This window comes from Equus asinus, chromosome 25, assembly GCF_041296235.1.
Source record: "Equus asinus isolate D_3611 breed Donkey chromosome 25, EquAss-T2T_v2, whole genome shotgun sequence".
Taxonomy (NCBI): Eukaryota; Metazoa; Chordata; class Mammalia; order Perissodactyla; family Equidae; genus Equus; species Equus asinus.
In genome coordinates, this window is record NC_091814.1 from 35,675,679 (window position 1) to 35,694,746 (window position 19,068).

The following is a 19,068-nucleotide window of genomic DNA, read 5'->3' on the forward strand; positions in this document are numbered from 1 at the left end:
TGATATGCTAGCAAAACTGTGAAAGAATACTACAGAAATGAATTTATGTTGGTGTTACGCTCCCCTCACCAACAATATAACCCTTTGGAGGGAGAGTCAAGGCAGTGGGGAAAAACGTAACTTTCTAAACTAAAGGAAAAATAATCAAGAGAGCACTGTTTTGGGTGTCAGAAGACCTGGCTGCAATCAGTTTATTTCTAAAAATCTTTACGAGGCAAGTCACTATAGGCAAGTCATTTACCCTTGAGCGCCCAGAAGAATCGAAAGAATTATAAAAGGCTAAATGATTCTTAGAATCAGTGCAGCCACCATGTTGACTTTCTCCAAAGGATTCCTTCCTACGTGCGGGAAAAAAAAATGGTTTGTTAAAATGTTCTTGCTTCTCATAAAAAAGCCAATTTAAGTTGCAGGACGAGGCAAGGGCAAAATTCTGAAGTTGGTCACGTGTAGCTTTGGATCCTTTTCTCTCTGCTCACGATCCATTCTCCCTTCGGTAAGAGTCTCTGCCCCTTGCCAAGCACTCGGTGCTCTTGTGTTGCCCCTGCCCTCCCTCTGCATGAGGATAAGCCATCTAGCCCAGCTAGCACTAAGATACCACTGACTTGGTGTGTCTCTCTTCCCGTGGTATATGCGTGAAAAGATACATGGCGCCCAGGAATACACTTACATTTTCATATTAGGTCCAAGGACACCCGCATGCAAATGATTAGGAGCTGCAAGTCTTCCCCACCAAACACATGGCCAGGTCTTTTGAGGTCTTTTGAGTGACATCACCTCGCCTGAATGTAGTAACCTCTGTCAAGGCATTTCTGCCTCCCAAGCTTTCTTCCCTTCCCACTCCAGGACTTGTGTCCTGCCCATGGTCATAGAGTCCTTCCAAATGTCCCCAAAATTGTTCACAAGAACTCACAGAGGGAGGGACCCTTCTCCACTGGATATTGGTTTATTTTCCTGGTCCAGAGGAAATGAGTAGCACTAAAGAAATTTTAGAGAGAATCTAACTCAGTGGCTTTTATCCCTCGACCTCTAGGGTAATGTGACATTACCTCAGAGGCCAGCAGACTGAGACTTATTTTAACCAAAGGAGTTTCATCTTTATATTGGGATGCAATAAAGTGTTCATTTAAAAAAAGGAGTTCTCTGGGGCTGGCCCCGTGGCCGAGTGGTTAAGTTCGTGCGCTCCGCTGCAGGCGGCCCAGTGTTTCGTTGGTTCGAATCCTGGGCACGGACCTGGCACTGCTCATCAAACCACACTGAGGTGGTGTCCCGCATGCCACAACTAGAAGGACCCACAAGGAAGAATATACAACTATGTACTGGGGAGGGGCTTTGGGGAGAAAAAGGAAAAAATAAAATCTTTAAAAAAAAAAAAAGGAGTTCTCTGCTTCATACAACAATGATCTCATCACTTACGATAGAATAGATCTCTAAGCACAAACATGAGTATTAAATAACAAGTAAGTTCTGTTGAAACTTTATTTAAAGAAAGAGCTCTTTGGTAGACAACAACACAATACTCATTGCATAGAGTAAGAGATTTTTAAGGATGAATGTAAAAATTAAATAAATAATAGCTCATGTGAGTTCTATCAAACCTTCAGAAAAACATTATCTTGATACCATAGAAACAGCACAGAGCCTGGCACACAGGTTTGTGTCAAACTGGTATTAGTTCCCTTTCTTTTCTCCCAGTTGGTGGCTTTTGTCCTCTTACCATGTTGTTTTAAGTTGTGATCTAAGAATTATACCCAGACGCATCCCAATGGCCCAGGACATTTAAATTTGGGAAAACACAACAGTTCTCCAGGAACTGAAAGCTTCTGTCCCACCCTGATCATTTCCCCAGGCCCTTGCCCTTGGCCACAGGCATATAGCTGCTGTGGCCACACCTCCAGCCAGCCATGCTTGGGTAGGCCCCAGAATAGGAGTGGAGCAGCTTAGAAAGATTAAGGTGCCATAATAGACCGAAACAGAATCACTCAGGCTGTCTCTACCCTGGCAAAGGGGAGGGTATTATTTGCAAAGCCCCCTGCTGAGTGGCCCAGGTGCTAGCTAGACAGGCTCAGGAGATAGCTTGGCAGCCACCCTGGAAAAAATGCCTGTGTCTCTGCAAATAAATGTACCAGTGAAGAAAGCACTGGGTTTTCCCCAGTGCTTGTGCAAATAGTACTCTGTGCTTTGCCGGTATTGGAAATTCCTTGGTGTGAGTAGCTCTAGATGTGAAAATTGGAGCTATGGATTTCTTATTATTGTTGTTACCCTTGAACTGTTGGGAAATGATTCCAAAAATCAATGGTCCTATTTCCAATCATTCTCAACTGGAAAATCTGGTAACCAGAAGAAATGTTTTCCCTAGATCTTCGTTCACAGTTCAGGAACTGACGTAAGGTGGAGCAAGGGAGTCTTGAAGTCTGACACAGAGGAGGGTAAATGATCACGCACCCAAACATGGTTTAGGCATATGCAACTGAGCTTAGATATTTGCATTCTAGAATAATTATATATTACCAACAGTATTATTTGTGTCTTTTCTCCATTTGATATCCAAAAATGTATAGAACTGACACTATGGTTAGATATGTGAGAAATTACAATGAACTGTATGCCTTTCTAAGCAAAAAGAACGTATCAAAATTTACCCTAGAAATAAAAAACATTTTAAAGAACCAAGGCCATAGAAGAAATTGAAAAATTGGTCCAAAAAACAAAACGAAAACAAAAAAATCTCCTCTCCTCCTCCAAAGGCGCCTGGCCTCTATAGTTTTATGGGTGAATTCTATCAAATATTCAAAAATAGATCGTATCAAGTAAACAGTTCAGATCGTTACGTATATATAATCACTTCATTTGTTTTATGACGCTCCTATTTATTAATTCAAACTCAAAAATCCTAAATAAAAATATAAGCAAATCTAGTCCAGCAGTCCAGTAAATAAAAAAATACTATACTACAATCAAGTCTCATTATTTGTAACAAACTGGGATCAAGGAAGACCTGGACTTACTTCTGGGTGAAAAATATTCTTGATATGTTGAATTTTTTTTCTACCTTCTGCTGACAACGGAAACAAATATTTCTTGCTTGGGCTGTCAGCTAACTCAACCACTATGTGCTATTGCTTCCCAATTTTTTCTTTTACTAGAGCTAAGTAGCCTTTGCTCTTCCCGCGATTTTAGTTTGCCAGTTTGCCTGATTTAGAGGCCATGTCTCATTTTAATATGTCTTTCGTGGAACTCTGAGACTTGGGAAAAAGCCAGATCCATCTAGTAGACCTTAAAGGATTTCCCTCAGTAACTTAAAAAAACAAAGAAAGAAAAGAAATTCAGAGAAGTAATGCAAATTAAAGGTAGGCTATTCATTCTACATAAAAGGAGTCATGACATTTTTATGTTCCGGAATATGGACTTAAAATAAAATCCTCTATGTTTACGTTTTAAGAGGAAAGACTCTAAAGGAGTGTTGACCTGGGCAGCTCTGACCCAGACAATTTGTGAAGCTTAAGAGAATTGCCATTAGAAGCAACAGGACTTTGGAGAGGAGCTTACAAATATTCATAGTGTTTAAAAAAGTCCACGCTGGGCCGGCCCTGTGGCCGAGTGGTTAAGTTCATGTGCTCCGCTTCGGCAGCCCAGGGTTTCACTGGTTCGGACCCTGGGCACGGATGTGGCACTTGTCATCAGGCCACATTTAGGTGGTGTCCCACATGCCACAACTAGAAGGACCCACAACTAAAATATACAACTATTTACTGGGGGGATTTGGGGAGAAAAAGCAAAAACAAAAAAAGATGCCAGCTTTTTGCCTCACTGATCCACGTCTAGCAATCAACCTTTTAGAAATATTTGCACTTACGAGCAGATAGGGATCACAAAGGCATATATTAGATTAGGTTAAAATGTGTGATTTTTTTTCTTTTTCTACAACTCAATTTAATTTTTACCTCAAGCTCCTTTTTCTGTCTGGTGGTAGAAAACAATTTAGTCACTTTCAGGCGTGATCAACCCTTTCAGGCTAGGAGGTTCCATCCCTTTCTGCTCCTTTCTCTTAACAGTGTCATCTAAGTTCCTGGGTGTTAGTGAGGAGGCTTCTGGTTCTTGGCTGATGTTCAACAGAGGCTAATGTTCCCTCTGGTCCTTGAGCAGGGAGTCCTGAGGCACATGATTTCAAGCTGTCATCATGACACCATGCTTTGTTTGCTAAAATGGCTGTTTCTGCATTGGACTTCAAGGGTTCACACCACTTTCCACTGAGGTATCCTCAGGTCACCACTGGCTCACTTTCTTCCCCATCCAATTTGTCCTGTGTCCTGGTGTGGACACAGGAATGTTTGACTCTTTTCTCAAGCAACTTTGAGGCTGAAGTTCTGCCCCTGGTGCTCATAAGGTCTGTACCGTACTGCAGCCATGCCATGTTGATCCAAGGCATTTCTGCATGGCTCCCTTTGTGGGGACAGAGTCTGCTTAAGTCTCTCTTCTCTTAGCCATGTCGTCCCCTAGTCCAGGACGACTTCCAGCTGGTGAGGGTGACCTAGGCTGGTTCCTCATCTGCTATCTCTCTGTTCTTTGTTGTGAATAAATCTTTATACCTTGATTCCTTTGGTGCTTAACTTTTGAAACTAAAAATAGTCTTTTCTATCACAAAACAAGCCAGACTCTGGCAAATTAAAAACCTTGACTTTGGAGACTATTGTCTCAACACTGAGTTTTAAGACCCTATTTAGAAATGGAAAAGTCAAAACTTTGATTCTTTATTGTCTGCATTTGCCCCATGGGTTTCTCCTAGAAGCAGTGGTTGCCCCTTGACAAATAAAAATGGCAAGCAATAGGATATATTGGAGAATATGAGGAAGCCATTTGGTGTAAACCTCATTCAGCCTGACCTTGTCTTTCCAAAAGGGCCTGACCGCAGCCGTTGAGCATGCACTGTATATCTGCTTTAGATATTCCCTATGGCAAGAACAAAGGCCCTTGAGATAAAGGTGACGCTTCCCTCCCCCTCCCAACGTTGGCATTTCCTTCAGGATTAAGCATCTTTCCTTAGGCTAGGAAATGATTGCTGTGCTCACCTGTGACCACCCAGCTTGAGACAATAGACTTGCCTCCTGCTGCGCCCACCAAGATAGCAGACCCACTACCTGCTGTGTCCATCAAGGGCTGTGCCCACAGGGCAATCTTATGACTATTGTGGGAGGGACATTTCAATCATATGTAAAGCACCCTCTTTGGGGGTATATAACCACTCTGTGCACCCCACTTCTTTGGTGCCCTTTCTTCCTTTGGGAAGAAAGGCCCTGAGCCATGGTCCTCAGATTTCAGCACAGAATAAACTCTCCCAAATTTTCATTTGTAGATTGGTTATGGATTATTTTCGTCGACACCCTGATTGAACAGGGAGGAGTCACAAATACTGGTTTGCAGCTGGGAAAACCTCAGTTAATCTGTCTAAATTTTATGTGGCACGTTCAGGAATATTTATTGCAGAATTATATGTAATAATAGAAAATTGTCCATCGCTGTGTAAATTGTTAAAACAAATTTTGTTGCTTTACACCTCTTTAAGGTAAATTTAACTTGAGTAGAACTGACCCCAAGAATAACCGTTTCCCTCTTGTATTACCACAGCCACACAAAATTTTTTCCTTTTCTTTTTTTTTAGGTTTTATTTGTGCTTTTAGTTGTAAGACTTGTTTTTTAATTCTGTGGCCTGTGAAATATTACACATCCACTAAAAGATCAAGGTTGAGCAATAGCTATGTAGTGAAATGGAGAGATATCCGTAATATGTTGGTGAGTTTTAAAATTAAATATAGGAATATGTTTATATAACATGACTCCACTTTATTATTTTTTTAAGTTAATACATCTTTATCTATACAGTGTGTGCACACACACACACATACTTACACAATTTGGAGAACACACACTCCCACAGTAAATGTTATTTTTGAGGAGTGGAAATAGGCAAGGGCACATTTATGTGAGGGGGTAATTTTCACCTTTATTTTTTATACATTTCTGTAGTGTTTGAATTTTTTTCAGCGAGCAAGCACAACTTTCGTCTGTGAGAGGCATATACATTGAGACAAAAGTACAGAGGGAAAGTGTGCAGAGAAGAAACACAGTCTTGCCCAGGACTGATGCGTCTCTGGTCTTGTTCGTGTTCTCCCGGGGGCAGTCTGCACTGCCCAGCTAGCCTCAGCTGTCAGGGACTCCTGAAGAGCGTAGGAGGCCCAGAGCCAGACAGATCTGCATCTGAAGCCTCGTCCTTGACTTGTTAGGTTTTTGGTCCTTCTGAGTCATTGTCCTTTCATAAAATAACACCTATCTCTCAAACTGAGGGGTAGATGAGATGTGCAAAGCCAAGTGCCTGGTATAGATTGTGCTCAGTAAATGGTAGGTGGGAGAGGAAGTCCGGTAGGAAAAATTATTGTTAACCTTAGGAAGTGAGAAACATGGTGGCCCCACGGGTAGGTCATTGACATTTTAAGGTACCACTGGTGCCTTATTCCTTTTTATTTTCTTTTCTCAACTTAACAGCCCAAATGAACCTTCAGTGAGCACCTAGGAAAGGAAGCAAGCAGGGTACACAGACAGGAGAGAGCTATGTGCCCTGTCCTCAAAAGGGGCACACTCCTCCTAGTGGTATGGAGGCAAGCGTATTGCAGATGGGAGGGGGAGCATCAGAGACACAGGAGGCATATTCTGTGTGTTGCTTGGATAGTGTAATTACGGGTTTGCAGTTCCCCACCACCCGTAAGGAAGAAGCGAGGAACAGGCAGGGGAACTTTATTTAGGAAGACCAGAGCTCAGGGTGAATGATCAGAAAAGAAACCAACTTGCGAAACACATGGCACAAAAATCATGCTGGAAGGAGGGGTAGAGGGCAAAGTGGGGGAACAGCGGGAGATGGTGAAGAAGGCACACTCAGATGCTGAAACTTGCTCTGCGCTTAGTGAGGTTTAATGCTCATACTCCTCAGAATTGGAGACTCGGGCAGAGCTTGTATGAAGGGAGAGCTGGAAGGCAGAGGGAATCTAGGCCACCCACACCCCCACCTGCCCTGACCTCTCACCTTGAAGCCTCAGGAAAGGGAGAATCAATGGGCTCCCGAAGTGCAGGAGCCCAAGGCCTGGGGTTGGAATTTGACCCACGCAGAGTGTTTACTGATCTAGAGCCGGATAGGTTCAAATGAGCTCATCTTTATCTTGAGAGGAAATTAGGGAGCCCACACCAAGACAAAGCCACATTTTATTCAATGAAAATTTACTGTCCCCACCACCTCCCCCCTCCCCACAATGCACACAATATCTCATAACACATCTGCCTGAATAACCTGGTCTCCAAGGGTCAGTCCTGAAAGATTAACAAAGAAGGAATGATGAGCTTACAAAAAACCCAGAAAAGGTATTCCAGAATATCTTGCATTTATCCCTCTTGCTGATCTATATCCTCTTTTTTTTCTCCTGCAGTTTGCAAATATTGACTAAGTTCAAGGGCAGTGGTATAAGGTCTAACTTCAGAGTTAGCACGAGGTGAAATACTTAAGATGGTGCAATCCTGTTCTAATGAAGAACGTATTAGATCCCAAGGTTGGTTATGCGCAGTTCTTGTCCCCTGACCCAGTTGATATTTGTTTTATCAAGTCAGGGACTATTTTTGTCATCATTGTTAATCTCCCTCTTGCCAGATCTGTTTTGGCCGAGGGCATGCACTTGAGGTATGTTAGAAGAATGGAGTGCCGTATTGTGGGAAAGAATTACCGCTAATTCTGTCTGCCTACAGCTTCCTCAGCCCTGTTCATCTGATCTTAACACACTAAGCAGAATTGTAGATGGAAAGTTTTGCAAGTCTGTGACCTGGTTCCAAGAAGTAGAATTTGGAGTTGAAAGAGCAAGATAGCAGTATTCCCATAATGACAATAGGTCTTCATTCTGTTGAAAGAATTTCAACTTGCCCATCAAGGGAGAGCTTTATAGAATATTTGGCCAATAAAGAAACCCACTGCTCAATGGATAGGTCCAACTCATTTAGACTTATCTTTGGCCTCAATCTTATACAAGTCTTGTCTCAAGGATTCCTGGAACCCGGCCTAAGATCTCTGGTAGTTCTAGCTGGAACTCAGAATGAACTGTCACTTCTGACCCATAGGTTTTGGAGTTAAATAGATCCTGGCTCAAATCTTAATTTCTCTGAGCCTCAGTTTCTTTATGTGTGAAAATAATCATAACGATACTGTCCTTGCAAGATTGCCATGAGGATTAAATGTGGTATTGTATCTGAAAGCATTTAACATAGTGCCTGTTGCTTAAAATGGGATTAATATGTTTTAGTCTCCTTCCTTCCGCTCGGCTCCTCCAGCTGCTGGTGTATCCCCTTTCTCCGCTGCATACATTTGACAGAGTGGAATCAGGCCAGCGACACTGGAGGAGATAACATCATATAAGAATGAGTAGAGAAAGAATGTTCAGGACAGCAATATTCACTTTTAAATGATCTGAGCATAAACCAAGTGAGCTCTGTGGACATTTGAAAGAACGCAAATATATAAATAAACGTGTAGCCGTGTGATTGCTTCCTAGACCTGGACACAGCCAACAAAAACCTCCACGTGGAGGCCTTTGTTTGGGGAGATTTTTTATCTAAACACCATGGAGGTCATCATATTCTTCCTTTGGTATCAATGATGTGACTCACTTACCCAGTGAGCTGACAAATCTCCCAGAGAGTTTGTTCCAAGGGGAGGTGATAATATTTTAGACTCATAGCAACCTCAGCTGCTAAGTTCTACTGAGAGTTCCACACGCTATCTCTTGTTTGAAAGTATTGTATCTAAAAATTCTAGTAGATTATGTAACCCTCATCCACTTCCTCTCTTAGCGTCATGGGAACGGCTAGAATCCAGCAAGCTATATCCTCTTGTTGGGCATCCTGAGCTCTCCCAGGTGTCTCAAAACAAACTTGCTTCTTAACCTTTAGATAAAATGGCTCTTTGCAAAGTAGATGGTCAAATGTGTATTTTGTATAAGCCAGTATGCAAAGGTTCTGATGGCAATAATCACTTCCATATGCAGTAAAGTCAATTCTGCAATGTATCCAACCTGGTCAGAAGGAAGGTATAAACAGCTGAGCATTGAAAATTATTTACGTTTGATCTTAGAGTGATAGCACATCAAGCTTGAGAGAAAGTCATACAGTAACTCCTTAATCTGCCCTCTGTTTCTTCTCTCTTGGTTCTTCCTGACGTCACCAGAGTTAGGCCGGAGGATAGAACAAGAAGAGACCATAGAGGACACTCAATAAATATCTGGAGAATTAATGTATATTTCAATCTAGTTTTTGTAATGCTAGCAATAATCAACTAGAACATACAATGGAAATAATATAAAAAAACCTATAAAATATTTGGAATAAAACTATAAAACTGTACTCTAAAGACATAAAGAAGACCCCAAAAAATTGAATCAGACAATAATGGTCATAATAGTAACTAACATTTATTAGATTCTTTTAATGTGCCAGGAATTATCTAGATGATTTCTTTAATCTCAGAAATCTTGGGAACTGTTAATACTATTACCCTCATTTTTGACGAAAAGAAACTAGAGCACGTAAAGGTAAGGTAACTTTTTGAATGGAAAGAGACAAAACGATAAATCGTTTATTTTGCCTGATTTGCTCAATAACTTTACTCTGTAAATTAGTGCAATCTAAATCAAATATAGAGGACTGTTCATGGAACTTAACAAACAACTTTAAAGTTCACCTAGAAGAGAAAATGCTAAAAAAAAAAAAAAAAGCCAAGAAAGTCTTGATAAATAAAAAGAGAATCAATTTTAAAAACTATTAAAATTATATTAAAGATCAGTAAGGTTATTAGATACTCTCAAGGACTTATAAAAAGCCAAGCACATAGAGAAAACTCAATAAATATTTGGATAATTAATTAATGTATATCTCTGTTTTTTCTATGACTTGCCCCAATAGATATAAAAACAAAATATAAAGTCACAGTAGTTAAACACTATGCTATTAACACAAAGATTGAGAAAAATAGTTCAAAAAAGCAGATTAGAAAATCCAGAAACAAATTCAGGTGAACATAGGAATTTAGTCTATAACAAAGATTACTTTCATTAGGAGGAAAAGATAAACTATTCCACAAAGAACCACGGAATAATTTGCTAATGATATGGAAAAAGCAAAATTAGATTCCCATCCCATAATGTAGGTAAAAATAAATTATTGATAGACAAAAGGTTGAAATTCTATATTCATGCACACTCACATACACACACAGGAACATTCTGGAAAGCTGACTTACCATCTTGCAGTTTGGAAGACATTTTAAGCAGCACAAAATCCAGAAGTGGTAAAGAAGTAAAATAAAAGATAAGGCGACATAAAAAGTTGTATCTCAGCAACAATAACAAAAAAGCATGGAAAAATTAGAGGAAATAAACGAGGAGAAAATGTATATTACATACATATAGACAGTTACACTTATATGAAAATAATCTACAAATCAATAAAAAATTGCACCACTCAACGGTAAAATTGTCAAAGAACACAAATAATCAAAACATAAGAGATGAAATAAAAATTGATGAATATCTGAAAATATGCTTCACTTCACTGGCAATTAGAGAAGTGCAAATTAATACCTAATACCATGTTTTGCCAAGTAGATTAGAAAAATGGAAAATATTGATATTATCCACTTTTGACAAGGGCAGGGAAATGATCACTCTCAGATATGATTGCAGGATTATAAATAGATATTTTTTAGTGGACAAATTGACAGAAACTGTCAAAATTTGATATGATCTAGTAATTCTACATCTAGGAACTGGAAATATTCACAAAATGCACAAAAATATATAAGAATCTTCATTAAAGCATTATTTTCACAAGCAAAAAATAAATGTATCAGTAGATGAATGACTAAATAAATTATTTTATATCCTAATTTGGAATACTATAGAATGATTTTTAGGTTAAGATAGACTTTTACGTATCAACACAGAAAGATCTCCTACACAAATTACTAAGTTAAAAATGTCTAGGAGTAGAATAACGTAGTCCTGTATTTTGTTGATTCTGCAAATAATTTTTTCACATATCAACTCTTCTGAAATTGTAATGCATAATGCAGTCAACAGTGTCTAATGATTATAATAGGTAGCATTTTTTTCATCTTAGTAAAACATAAAATGATGGCATGCTTACAACTGATCTATCTCAGATTTGATGAAACACAGTAAATCATATAATTCCATTTACATTTAAAATTCCATTATATTTATTTATATATGTAACAGAATGAGTAATTGAGAACTTAATTGATACCTTCCTTGTGTAGTAGTCTTAAAGGGAAATGAAGAAGAGAGAGGAGGAAGAGAATTTTCTTCCTTTCCTTTTAGGGGCAATCTGGTCTTTATGTTTTTGAATTTGGCTCAGTTATTCCAGGAACTTTACAAGCCTTTAAACAGCAGATCTATGAGTTCATAGCACTGTCCCTGAGAAATAAGGGATGGAGGCTTTTGTGCCTGAAGGGGAAGAGAAGGATGTAGACCAACTCCATGCCCTGCTGACGAGGAAGAGATGGGAATTGGGGATTTGGGTTAGGAGGCCAGAAAACTGTTTCCCTTAAGTAGAAGGATGGGTGGAATTGCTACATGGATGCCTGTGGAGGACTGAGCGCTAAGCATACAGTGTTGAAGTCAGAAGGAAAGACGTCTGCAACCAGGCTTGTCATAGAGGCAGGGGTGCCTCAGCAGAGCCACCTACCATTAGTAGCCTTTAGCATTATAAGGAAAAAGCAGAGTACAGAAGCATAATTAACTGGAGACCCAAGGCCCATCCTCAGTCTTCCTGGATCCCAAAAGCCCTGGGGTTCTTGATCAAGCTCAAAGGAGAGAGAGAATTCCCACAGATAACCAAGATTAGATGTCCAGTCAGCTCTGGTGGATGGGAGCTGAGACACTTTATAAAAGGAAATGTCATATTGCTTGATTCTGAATGTGCTGGACCAATTTGTGCCAGAGATAGATTAGGTACATACATACATACATACATACATGCATACACACATACTTGGGATTGGAGAGGAGAGATGAATGGTAGCTTTTATTTTTTGTTGTATAACCTTTGCATTATTTGATTTTTTTACAAGCTTTATTGCTTTTATAATTTTAAAGAGAAGAATATTTACTTTAAAAAAAATCATGCTATGATGGCAGATCAGTAGCTCCATCTGTATGGATACCTTTGCTTGTTTAACACCTATGTATTGAGCTCATCTGATGTGCCCAGCACTCAGCTGGGTCAAGGGAGAAATCATGGACAAGACCCAGTCTACCCTTAAGGAGCTCATGGTCTACAGATGACAAACATGCCAGACGGGAGCCCTTCAGCTGCGTGTGCCCCCTTGTCTTATAGATAGAAGTGCAAGCTACCTGCTGGTTGCTGCCCCAGAGGGACCTGGCGGCAAGTGTGGCTTCCCCAACTCAGAACTTGAAGCGGTGCATCCTAGAGGCTTTGAAGTTACTGTGTTGCCTGAACTCCGAGCAGCGGCCCCACCGTGGCCTGTGATAAACTGCAGTCTGGGAATTAGCCACACGACTTCTCCAACAGCTGCTGAGAGTTGTCTGAGAATAGTCATTTCACTCTAAGGGCAGAGAGCCTCTGTGGTCACAGCCACACTAAGCTTCAAGGCATTCTTCTCTTTCATTCCTTCAATAAACATTTGTTCTAGGCTTCGTGGAAACAGCGATGAGTAAAGCAGACATAGTTTTTACCCCGATGGAGGCTATACTCTGGTGGCAGAGAGAGTTAGGCTCTCTGTTTGAAGGAAATGGAGAGCATTTGGAGGCCTGTAAAAAAAAATGACTGTTGCTCTGGAGCCGGGGGTGGGGGCGGGGGAGCGGCCAAAGAGAGGATATTTCCCAGAGAGGATGGTGTGATGGCGAGGATGCTTGTGAGGAAGAAAAACACTCAGCTCTTTTTTTTTTTTTTGCTTCACCGGACAGATAAAAGTGACTTATATTTGGAAAGAGAAGGAAAGCAATCCACACTTGACTGATCTTCTCCATTCCAGATTATGGCATTTTCCCCCCAAATTTTCTTCTCCTAAGTGAACAGTGTCATCATCTATCCACCCACTGGCCCAAACCAAGAACCCATAAATCATTCTGTTTTTCCTCTCTCAATTCTCACGTTTCTTATATCACTCAAATCCATTCAAGTCTCCCCATCCAGAGTATTTAATTCAGGTCCTCATCAACTTCATCTCTGGCTCTACAATGGCAAGAAGCAAAGAACACTGTGATTGGCCTTCCTACCTCCAGTCTTTCCATCCCAACATTAACTCATTCTCCTACACTGAATCCAGTGTTGATTTTTCTAAAGCATTAATCTGTCCCTCTATTCAAAATCTAGAATTTTACCATTGCTCCAGAATAAAGTCCAAACTCCTTAACGTGGCTGTTAACACTCCTATGGTCTGTCCCTGGCTACGCTCTACCATTCTCTACTCCCGCTATAATGAACTACTTCTTTTGTGCTGGTCCCCTTTCTTCCAATCTCATGGCCATCCTCCACACTACTATTATAAGCAATCCATCCTGCTATATCACATCTCTCGTATTTCTCACATTAAGACTAATCTGGGGTTCCCTTTCACTCCAGTATTATACCCAATCCCCTAAGCATGGCAGACAAGACCCCTTAGGATATTACCCCTTCCTTTTCCTTCTGCTATATTTCCCTTTAATTTCTCCCTCCCCTCTAATTTTTCCCCTTTATGCCCCTATGTTATTGAATTGCTTGTTTCATGTCTCAGTACATTTGCATAGATGCTCCCTCTGCCTGACCATTTTTCTTGTCTTATTTGCTGCTTGAACTCTATGTTACTCCCTAAAACACTCTTCAGATGTTGAATATGAAAACCTAGAATATAATATCAATACAAATCGTGAATCAAGTATAAGAATAAAAATGCCAATGTGCACCGCTTCAAAAGCTTCCTCTCCATGTACTTTTCCTGAAAAATTTACCTGAGATGTATTCCAACAGAATGAAGCTAAAAACCAAAAGAGACGAAGATGTGGAATAAAGAAAAAGTGAAACAGACTGGGAGTTATACAGAAGACAAGTTGACAGCTGGGCAGCAGGCTTAGAATACAATTAGTTCAAATTAGGACAAGAACTAAATAGTTCCAAGAATTATGTCTTTAGAAAAATTAAAAAGGTTCTGCAAAATAGGCAGAATGAGTAAGTAGCTGGAAAATATTTGTGAAATCATAATGAAATTACATGTTCCTACTCACAATAAGGGGGAAATAAACCAAATGAGAATCAAAAAATAAACAAAAGAAAAATACCAGAAAGTGAAATTAAAGAAAAATAAAACATAGCCCAGTTAAGTCATTGATAAATTATGCAAAGTAATTCATTTAAAAAATACATATTCCATGCAAATACTAACCAAAAGAAAGCTTGTGTAGCGATATTAATATCAGAAAAGAGGCTGATAAAACAGACAAAAAGAGAACTAAACAAAGAGAATACTTTTGAATGTACTCTAGAAACATTCTCCCATAAGGGACATGTGGTCCATAGAAGAAGGTAAATGTGAGCAGCGCAGGCAACCTGTTTTGTATAACGCTAGCACCCAAAATGGTGCTTGAGATGTAGCAGGGAGTCAATCGAACTATTTATTTAATGAATGACTTTGAGCCAGTAAATAAGGAAACACTCACCTGACACTTTGCCTGGCTTAACAATGTCCAAAATTTATACATTTGTAATAATATAAATGATGTTCATCATTTGCTACCACTAAGAATCAACATATGGATCTGAGAGAGAGGACTAAAAGGTGGTTACAGAGAAGAATGTAAATGTTATCAAAGTTGGCAACCTAAAAGCAAAGGTTTGGTTGGCCAAAGTTAGGAGGTAGAGGTAGAGAGAAAGTGGGCATATTAATATCCTCATCTGGGGAGTCAAAAGACAGTCTAAAGGTGATAGAACAAGAACTAGAGATTTAAAGACGATATTTAAGGTTACAAAGGTAACCAGAAGAACTCAAAGCACCCTAGAGGTGTTATCAGACTTCTCTCCACTATATAACATGCTTACATATTCTTATCGAGGCTAGTGGCTTGAAATACCATCTATAGACTGACAACTCCCAAATGTGTAGCTCCAGGTGGATGATCTCCCAAATGCTTACGTCCAATTCTCTATTCAACGTTTCCACTTGGATGTCCACTAAATATTTCAAGTTTAATATGCTCAGTCTATGTCCAATATCACCTTTAAAGAAATTCTCTCTTGAAACAATAAAGTAATTAAAAGCACTTCAAATCTTTACACAATCTCTGGATGAAATACTACAAGACAAAGTGAAATGTTAAAGCACAACAAACATCTAAAAGTTTTTCTTTCTCCATCTCTGCTCCTTCTAAAATCTCCCACTTGTCAACACCAGCTCCCTGAAACTCACCCACTCTCAACTCCTGCTTTCCACTCTCAACCTCCTCAGATTCTTGTACAAATATCTTTCCACCCTCCCCAATCTCTTACAGTGCTTTACTGTGTGGATGGTCATAACAGCAAATGCTTATATAGAGTTACAACATGCCAGGCACTGTTTTAGCTATTTTACATATATCAACTCATTTAATCTTCACAATTGTGTAAGATAGATACTATTATTATACCCCATACTTGAAGACTAAGATGTAGAAAGAAATTACTTGCCCGGGGTCACCCAGGTGGTAAGTGGTAAAAGTACGAGTTAAACCTCGTCTGTCTGGTTCCAAAGCTTACCCTTTTAACTATCACATTATCTGGTCTATGAAACTCTCAGGTTTCTTTCATATTCTCTATAATATGCCCATCACTTAGATTTTCTACAACAAAGGAGACCCTGAGAGCCCTCTACAAACAATAATTATGCCCTGTTAGAAATCAGAGGGAAGAAGGAAAATTGCAAATATTCATGATAAAAATTATTCCTGAAAAAATAGTAATAATTTTTGCCCCAATGAATAAGAGAACAAAATGCATGGAAGGAAATGTGTTATTGCAAACTGAAAATGTGCAGACTGAAAGAAAGGCCTCCCTTGCTCTGGACTAGGAGACCCCAAGCCATCAGGATTACATTTTGCTTTGGGGGACTGTGACATGCAGCTGGTACCATCCACCTGCAAGTTCCTTCAAGCACCATTAAGAATTATGCCCACTACATCCTAACCTCTCAGGGTCCTTTAGTCTTCAGAGATGGCTGTCCTCTCTTCTAATTCTGTGTGGTTGGCAATATTTGGGCAGCCCCTAAGATTGCCGTCCCTGGTGTACAGGTCTTGTACAGCCCCCTTACTTTGAGTGTGGGCAGAACCTATGAATCTGAGGAGCTCTCACTCCCATGATTAGGTTACATTATATGGCAAAGATGAAGGTACTTTGCAGATATAATTAAAGTCTCTAAGCAGTTGACTTTGAGTTAATCAAAAGGGAGATTATCCTGGGTGTGCCTGGCCTAATTAGGTGAGCTCTTAAAAGAGATTCTCCTGCTGGCCTTGAAAATGCAAATGCCATGTTGTGAACTGTCTATGGAGAGGGCCACATGACAAGGACCTGATGGCGGCCTCTAGGAGCTGAAATGGTCCCTAGTCACCAGCCAGCTAGAAAATAGGGCCTTTTATACTATAACCACAGGGAACCAAATTCTGCCAACAACTGGTGAGCTTGGATGAGAACCTCATAAGATCACAGTCCTGGCCCACACCTTGATTTCAGCCTGGTGAGACCCTGAGCAGAGGACCCAGCGAACCCATACTAAGACTCCCATTGCTTGGAAACTCTAAGATAACACATTTGTATGGCTAATAAAAATTTCTTTTTCCAATGAAAACGACTTATTCAATGTGTAATTAAATGTGACTTATTATCTGTAACTTTTCAAGCCTTTATAAATCAGTTCCCAAATCAGGAAACAATTTCAATCATAAAATATGTAAATTAGTAGATATATATTTCACTAAGGTCGTCAAGTGCACTTGACTCTGCTTAACTCCTCAAATGATCAGAAATATCCAAAAGCTCTGACAATGCTCCTCTGAACTCTTTCTTCATATTGGTGGTTTTCTCTGAGGAGTTGATTTGGCAGCACGTCTTCCAAAGACCACGAGTCAATGTGGAGGATCATTCTGCTGCCTGTCTCTATTACTCAGTCTCCAGGTCTCTAACACTTTTGGTTTCAAGTGGACAAAGCTGGTTCAATGCAGCTGTTCTTGGCTTTGAGTTTGCTGGGGTTACTATGACTTCTTAACTGGTTTCCAGAATGTTTCGGACAGTGTACTGTTAAGTCAGTGTCTCTGTCTGGGAATAAGGCCTGAGGCTTCCTATTCAGCTATCTTGTTGCCATGATCATCATCATGAGTATTTCTTAACTTCATTTATTTGCTTAACAAACTTTAGTAAGTATCTTCTACATGCTAGTTCTGAGCTAAGCGCTGGAAAATAGGAGGCTCGAGAAATCCAGAACTTAACTCCAAATACATCTGATTCAAAAGCCCTTCTGTTGTCTGCACTATGCCATGTTGTTGCACATTGCACCACTAAATTTGTGGTAACTTGTTACCTGGCTATAGAAAATGAATTCGTACTTCAACGTCAATGGCAATGTCCAGTAGGGGTTGTGAGCACCAGATACAGTCGCTCTTGTGAAAAAGTGCCAGAGCCTAAAGTGTTACAGTTCTGGGAAACTTGGCTCAGGAGGCAGCAAAGGTGACTCTCAGGAGAGTTCTGTCTGAGACATGCTCAGGGTGCTATGTTTCTCTGAATGATAGCTTGGTGCCCAGTGCCTTAGACTCGGTTTCTCAAGCACTTTACAGAAATGAGTGAAGAGGGAGAAATTCCAGCCCATGGCAGAATCTTGATATGTTACCAAACCAGAAGGGCAATGAATTGAATGGAGACTGAGAAAGAAAGGAAGAAATTACAATTATAAAAACGTGCCCTCCTGCTGCATTGGCATGAATTCTAGATAAGAAAGACCTGGGTTCTAATTCCTCACCCCATTCCTTATTCTGTGCTCTTGAGCAAGTTACTTGAACCTCAGGTTCGTCATCTCTAAAATAGTCTTTAAAGTACTTCCATCACTAGGTTGTTTTGAGACTTAAGAGAATGTGTATAAATACACCAGTACAAAGCCAAGTACACAGTAGATAGCCAGTAAGTGGTAGCCATTACCATACGATAATAAAATACTGCAATATGTATTGTTTTTCTAAGGCTGTGGAACAAATTACCATGCATATTGTGGCTTAAAGCAACACAAATTCATCATCTCATAGTTTCTATGGGCAGGAGTCCAGGCATAGGCTAGCTGTGTGCTGTCACTTTCACAGGGGCAATTTATCCCAAGAGCAGGACACACAAATCAGGCCTGTTTGGGAAGACTAAGCTGTTGACATCTCCCTTCCTCAAAGATAGTCCCAGCCAAGGTGATAGAAATAGTTTCCTGGGAGATTCTGACCCTCAGTGTAGAAGTGATGGTGGGTTGGGGTGGAGGGCGGTGGTGAAGACCTGATTAGTTCTCATCAAAAACAGCTTTTCAGAGAAAGTACCGGGAACAAGGAACAGGGCCTGAGGCAGGGGCAAACACCTCTCCCACCTCTCTGCTCTGGATTTGGAGCTATGTCTTGCTGCTTAATGGAGCTCTCTAATCGAACATCAGCAATTCATCAGCAGACAGATATTATCTCTGCTCATCAAATTCACTGACAGTTGCGCTTTTCATGGTTAACATAGCCTCTTCTAGAGCTGGTTTTCCTGCCCATGTGAAAATTCATGAGCGGCCTGTATACCTCCTAAGGACTTACGTACCTTCACTTGAATGTTCTTCCGAGGTCTGGGGATGGATAGTACTCAGAGAGGATCCATCAGCCTGGTTCCAAGCACCAACGTCTCCCCAGTTATCACTGTGTAACTATGGCACCCACCACAGTGTTGAGCACGAAGGCTGCCCTACAAATCCTACCTGGCTGGTTAATTAATCAACTC